This window comes from Corapipo altera, unplaced genomic scaffold, assembly GCF_003945725.1.
Source record: "Corapipo altera isolate COAL_440 unplaced genomic scaffold, ASM394572v1 65, whole genome shotgun sequence".
Lineage (NCBI taxonomy): Eukaryota > Metazoa > Chordata > Aves > Passeriformes > Pipridae > Corapipo > Corapipo altera.
In genome coordinates, this window is record NW_020884891.1 from 10,246 (window position 1) to 16,796 (window position 6,551).

A 6,551-nucleotide genomic window follows, 5' to 3' on the forward strand; every position below is an offset into this window, starting at 1 on the left:
AGCCTTTGTGTTTATGCTAGAGGGAGCCTAAAATAATCTGTGGTTTCTGATGCTTGATTTAGTTTTCCACAAGCCTAATTAACACCAGATTAAGTTTGCTGCCACTATAGGTTATTGCTAAGACCGACAAATCCTTGCTGTTTATTTGTTTCCTAAAAAAATGACTGGAGGCAATAACAGCATGACACAGTCAATAAGGTTGAAAACAATGCTGTAATATTCATCTTCATAAACTTCATCTTTAGGAGAAACCCCAATGACTTTCCATATTAAATTCTGGCCCCAGAGTCCTTACAAAGGGAAAAATCCCATTGATTGAGTGTCCCGCTGATTTAAGGTACAGCCCTGTGAATTTAAGCTAAAAATTATGAGTTTGCTGGACTAGATGGATTGTTCCAGATGTTTAAAGCAACTCATGCTCTGGGGCTTGGCCAGGTGTGGGCCAGTGGCTCAGGGAAAGGAGCTGAGCAAGGCAGTGACTTACAGAGGGAAAATCCATCACAATGGACATCGACCTGTGATATGCATTTTTCTGTGGAAAATATCAGCCATTAAATGACACTGTCAATACAAATGTCACAACATCCGGATTGAACCTGATTCCCAGAAATAGGGATAGAACAAGGGGGAATGGCTTCAAACTGATAGACACCAGGACTAGATGAGAGATTAGGAAGAAATCCTTCCCTGTGAGGGTGGGGAGGCCCTGGCACAGGTTGCCCAGAGAAGCTGTGACTGCCCCATCCCTGGAAGTGTCCAAGGCCAGGTTGGATGGGGCTTGAAGCAAACGGATAGTGGACCTTTGATGCTTTTGGGGGCTGCACTGGGCTCTTACAGACCCTCACCCTCTAAAAAAATCATCCAGGCTGAGGGAACAGATTCTCTCTGTGTGACTGAAATGTGGGATAGATGTGGATGAACAAAGACAAATATGAATTTTCACTGCAAGGTAGAGCCAACACAGTCCCTGAGTTTTCATCCTTGATTCTTCATTCCCTCCAAAGCAGAGGACAAAATACTCTTGTCTTTGTGCTGACCTGAACCTGGACTATTTCTGGAAAGGCTGAAGAGCTGAAGTGCCTGTTCAGTGACACAGCTGGAGATAAATAGAAGGTCCGAAGCCAGTGCAAATATCAGATGATGAGGGGCAAATGTCAGGATTTAGTGTGTTTCTACTCCTTTCTGCTCTGTTATAAATCACTGATGGCAGCAGCTCCCTGAGGGTGACACTGGCTGAGAGGGGACAGCTCATACCTTTCCCTGACCATGAGACAACGAGGTGACACCTCGGAGCATCCGAGGATGGTCAGGCTCCATGGTCCTTCATGATACCTGTAGTGTGTCTGAAATTCACCTTTTAAAGGATTTTTTTTCAGCAAACCCCTCCTCCAAATTTCTCTGCCAAGGTCTGGTTCGTGCCAGTGCCAGGGGCAGCCTCAGGCCCACTCTGAAACCACCATCCTGCCACAACCACCTGAGCAGAAAAGGACAGGACTTATAGGAATTGCACCAAAACTGAAGACAAATGATGATTACTCTTTTCTTCTAACATTCAGCTAAAAAACTCCCTAAAAAAGCTCCTGCTCTGTTTAAGCAGCACTTGGGGAGCAGCTTTTACAGTGCTGCCCCAAAATATTGTTAATTTTGCTGTTTAGTGAATAAGACAGGCCTGGGCTGTGGAGCCATTTGGATTCAATAATCCACTTCCAGACCTCCTTAGCCCAGATTTCTCAACAAGTGTGCGAGGATTTATCATTTGCTGGCTGTGGGTGAGTTACTACAGGGTAACACAATCTGGGTGAGTTACTACAGGGTAACACAATCCCAAGAATGCCAAGGAGGAATGATGCCTTTCCTGTGGCTGGGGATAGTCCATAGCTGGGGTTGGAGCTGTGGCTGCAGGTGCCTCCTGCTGCAGGGACACCATTTCCTTCAAGATGAGGAAAAAAAGACAAAAAGCCTTTTTTGAATATTTAAACCATGCAAAATGCAACTGTAACTTGCATTCAAAGAGAAAAGTGATTACTTTGGAATGGCTTTCAGATGGAAAACTCCCAATGTCCTGAGCAGATGCTATGGAGATTTTTCCTTGAATATATGTTCTTAGAGGCCGAGTTTTCCTGCTCTTTGCCCTCCCTCTTGGCTCCTGAGCTGCTCTCCGTGGCTCTCACATCACATCACAGCAATTCTCCTCCTTCCCAGCTGGAGGAGAACTGGAGCAGGAAAACCACGGAGCCTCCTCCTGCTTCCCCTGTAGGATGTGAGGCTGGGGCAGCTCTGACACTGCTTGGAGGACATGAAGGATCCAGCCCCACCGAAGCTCAGGATATTTTGGAAACCCAAGATCCTACAGCTGCCTCATGAAATATTTTGGTTGTGTTTATTCACAGCCTCAGAAATGAGCAGCTGAGCCACAGAACCGAGGCAGAAGGATTTCCCTGGATGCACGTGTGGATTTTAAATCCCATTCCCATCTGCCACGGAGGACAGCACAGCTCAGGGCAGGGGTCAGTCCCTTTTTCCCCACTTCCCTCTCCCCACTTTCTTCCCTTTCCCCAATTCCTTTCCTTTTTCTCCAGTTTCTTACTTTTTCTCCATCTTCTCTCTCAGCACTTTCTTTCCTCCTCTTTCCTCACTTCTTTTCCTTTTTCCCTGTTTCACTTTCACCACTTCCCTTTCCCCACTTCCTTTCTTTTTCTCCATTTTCCTTTCCTCCCTTCCCTTTCCAGGGAACCATCCCTGTTCAAGCAGGGGGGTTGTCCCAGCTGACACACAGATGGTCCCTTCCATGATTCTAAGCCCATCATGCTGTGCCTGAGGTCAGGATGGCCTCCCCCCCTACAGCTGGTCCCCATCCCCTCAGAGCTCCCCTGCACCTCTGACTTGCTCCAGAGCTTTGCCACGAGGTGGATTAAGGTAAAGGAGATTTGGGGGATATTTAGCTAAATCCTAAATCCAGGTCAAAGTTCCTTCTTCTGCTAATCCGGTCTTATCTCTGGATCATGGAGTCTGAGAGCAGGACTCAGGTGTTTGCGAACACCAGGAGCTCAGTGATGTCTCAGGTAAAAACAACGTGTTCCAGAGTGACATATTTTATGGGACAACATCCCACAGAGACAATTCCTGCAGCCCTTCCAACCCAGTGTCACTTGTTCCCTGCCGCCCATCCCACAGAACGATCCCTGTGCTCCATCCCTTCGTTAATTGCCATGGAAATTTGATAATTTCATCCGAAAGGAGAGTTGAGGAAAACTCAGGAAGGGCTCGGATTACTGAAAACTGGAAAAAATTAATCTTGATTAAAGCACTTCCCCCAGGAAAATAAGGACCTCCTGAACCCAGCCAAGGGCTGATTGCTCGGGAGCGGCTCTTTGGGAAGCACTGAGCTGGGATGAGGCCACTTGGTCCTAAACAGCATCAGAAAAAGGAGGAAAAAATCTGTTTGGAGGTGTCATGTTGTGAGTTCTTGGCTCAAAAGAAGTGCCACAATAGGGATATTTCCCTCCCATGGCCATGATGGTCCCATCAGTCCCACGGGGTTCCCGGGAGGGAAAACGGATGGAGCAGCAGAGGTGGGTTCATTCCTCTCTGTAATTAAATACTGTTCTTATTTCCATGGAGACCCCTTTTCCTGACCCTTCACAGAGCACACACAATGTTGGCTCTTCCCAGCGACTCCACGACACCCTGGGCAGCCTCTCCCAGGGCTTGACAACCCTTCTGGGGGAGAAATTTTCCCTGATATCCAACTAAACCTTTCCCTGGCACAACATGAGGAAACAGACTGTTTCCTCTTGTCCTATTGGTTGTTACCTGGGAGAAGAGGCCACCACTCAACTGGTGGTTGTGGAGATCCCAGAATCCCTGAGGTTGGAAAAGCCCTCCCAGACTATCAAGTCCAATCTGTGCCCGATCCCCACCTTGTCACCCAGCCCAGAGCACTGAGTGCCACGTCCTGATAACAAAGGCCATCCCCTCGTCGTGTCCATGACGTTGCTGATGGTCCACACTTGGTCCTCCTGATGTCCCATCCCACCTTTGCACCCACATCCTCCACTGCTCCCACCGCATCACAGAAGGACATCTTGTGGGGGGCTCTGCTTCCCCTGGACCTCATTATCCCACTGACAGCAGCCAATATCTCCCTGCCCAGGAATGTATTTACTCATGGGCACATAAGTAATTCATTTCTCAAATTGAATTATCTGACTATGGAGATTGTGTGTTTTGATTGTGTCGCAGCACTTCTGAAACCGACTTAGGATTGATAAAAGCCAGATGGGAAGCGGAAACAGTCCATTTCATGACTCTTTAAACGTTTAAGTTGGTTAACCCTTATACTACACCAGGTTTGAAGTCAGGCTGGAGTGTGGAAGCAATTTGTTGGTGAGTTCTCAGGATGCAAAGTGGGCTGGGAGTGCTCGCCGGGTTCTGCGCCAAAGGGAAAGGAGTCTCTACAAGGGCTCCTAGGAGGGAAAAGTTCTTAGAAGAGAGATGTGTCATTGTGGGAGTTGTTAGAAATCTAAGAGAATGGGGCAAAATCCCAACTGAAGGGTGTTTGGATCCAAGGAAGGTTCCTGAGGGCATGGGATGAGCAGTAAATCACCTAGGGAGCCCCAGCTGTGGGGACGGCAAAACCCAGTGAGTGAACAGACAACAGAGGCCATGAACAGGAGTTAATTTGGCTTTAAGTGTGTTTCAACCATCAGAAAATCAAGGAAGGGAGAAAACACATGAGGAATGGCTTTCCGGGCTGCTGGTCCTTAGGAACACACAGGGAATGGCTTTCCAGGCAGCTGGTCCTGGGGAGCATGAGTCCAGCACCATGGTTTGTGCTGTGAACACTCACTGTCACATATGACTGGAGCAAACCCCCAAACTCGCTGTGTTCCTCTGTTCTGTCTTCAATCTTTTATATTATTTTTATATGATCATTTTCCAGAGTGTGTTCCCTGTGCTGCCATGGGCTGATGCCGGGACCGCATACGGCACAAATTCCCAGCTCGGCCACTCAGGACTCAGCCCTAAACCCAAACCTTCCAAAATATCTGCCAGTGCAATTAGACCCCACCTCAAATTCCCTGATAATTAAAGAAGAACATGACACGAGGGCCCATCTTTGGGGTGTGCAGCTGGAGGAGGGGGTGGATTCCGGGGCACATCTGCGTCAAATCCCGGCCCGGCTCTGGTTGCAATCACCTCGCAGGTGCCGGGGCTGTGTTGTCTTCGCCTCTTGCTGCATCCCCAACACACACCAGAGCTCTTCCCTCCGTGACAAGTCTCCTAAATTAAATTGCCTCTAATTGGTTTAGGGTTCTGCTTCTGCTGCATTCACATCTCGGAACATGGAAAACTCTCCAGCCCCAGATACTTTATGATCCCGCTTTCCATCTCACTCATATTTTCCAAGTTGGTTTCCTGTTTTCCCGTTGCCAAAAACACATATCGGCAAAGAGTAAAATAATTCACATACCAAGTGTTTGAAAGGATTGTTTCAGCCCGGAATTAAGGGAAAATCTGATATTTTTTGATCCTTGCTTTCCCAGCAGATGGGTTTTTATCACCGATTATGGGCATGGGGAGGGAGCCCAATGCTCGCATTCCCACTTGGATTTTGAATCCATAACTCCAATATTTTTTAGATCCCACAGAAGTGGGTCTTCTGTTCTCATCAGCTCAAAAATATTTCATCACAGGGCAAAAACATCAAGAAAGCTGGAAAAGGACAGGGAAAGGGCTCTGGGATGGGAAAATCTCACTCTGTCCAGAGTTATTCCTTCCAGGGCTCAATTTGGAGAAAAAAATGTGGGGCATTGGGAAAGGCACTGAGGGAAAAATCTTCATACTGGGAATTAAAGCCAAAGCAACTTCTCCAGCTCCAGATCTCCCATCCTGACCATTTTCCATGTATTTGAGCCCTTAATCTGCCCATGCCTGTTCCTTCCCTGCAGCCCTGGAGATGCAGATGTGGGAGTTAAGAGCTCAAAATTTTTAAAAGCTGCTGATTCAAACTTAGAGAGTTGTCAGAATAGTCCCACTGGGAATTTTTTCCCTGGGGAGACACTGGTGGAACATCCTGGCTGGGGCAAGCAGCTCCTGGGTGTCAAATCCCTGGTAAATAAATAATAGTTGATTTACAAATCCCTTCAAGTCAGGCTGGTTCACTCAGGGATTTGATAAAAGGCAACAGTTTCTGTTAGTCTGATTTTTTAAAAATATAGGGGAAAAGGGAAATTATTTACATTTCCTCAGGAGCAGCCAGGAACCAGCATGTGAAGGAAAACGTGGAAAAAGGGAGATTTTACAGTACATGAAAATACTCAGTGTCTGGAGAGGGCAGGGGTAGATTCCCATCTCCTATCCTCAACCACAGCCCTGTCCTGCCCCTTGGAGGGGGATTTGGATCAGTAAAGAACACAAAAAAGAGGAATTTCAAGGTTTCCAAACCGTGGATCACCTCACTCTGTGCAGCTCCAGGAGGGTGGGAAGGGGGTTTGCAGTGGCTGAAGCAATTCCTGCCAAGACAGACTGCAGAATAAAGAAAAAAAAAA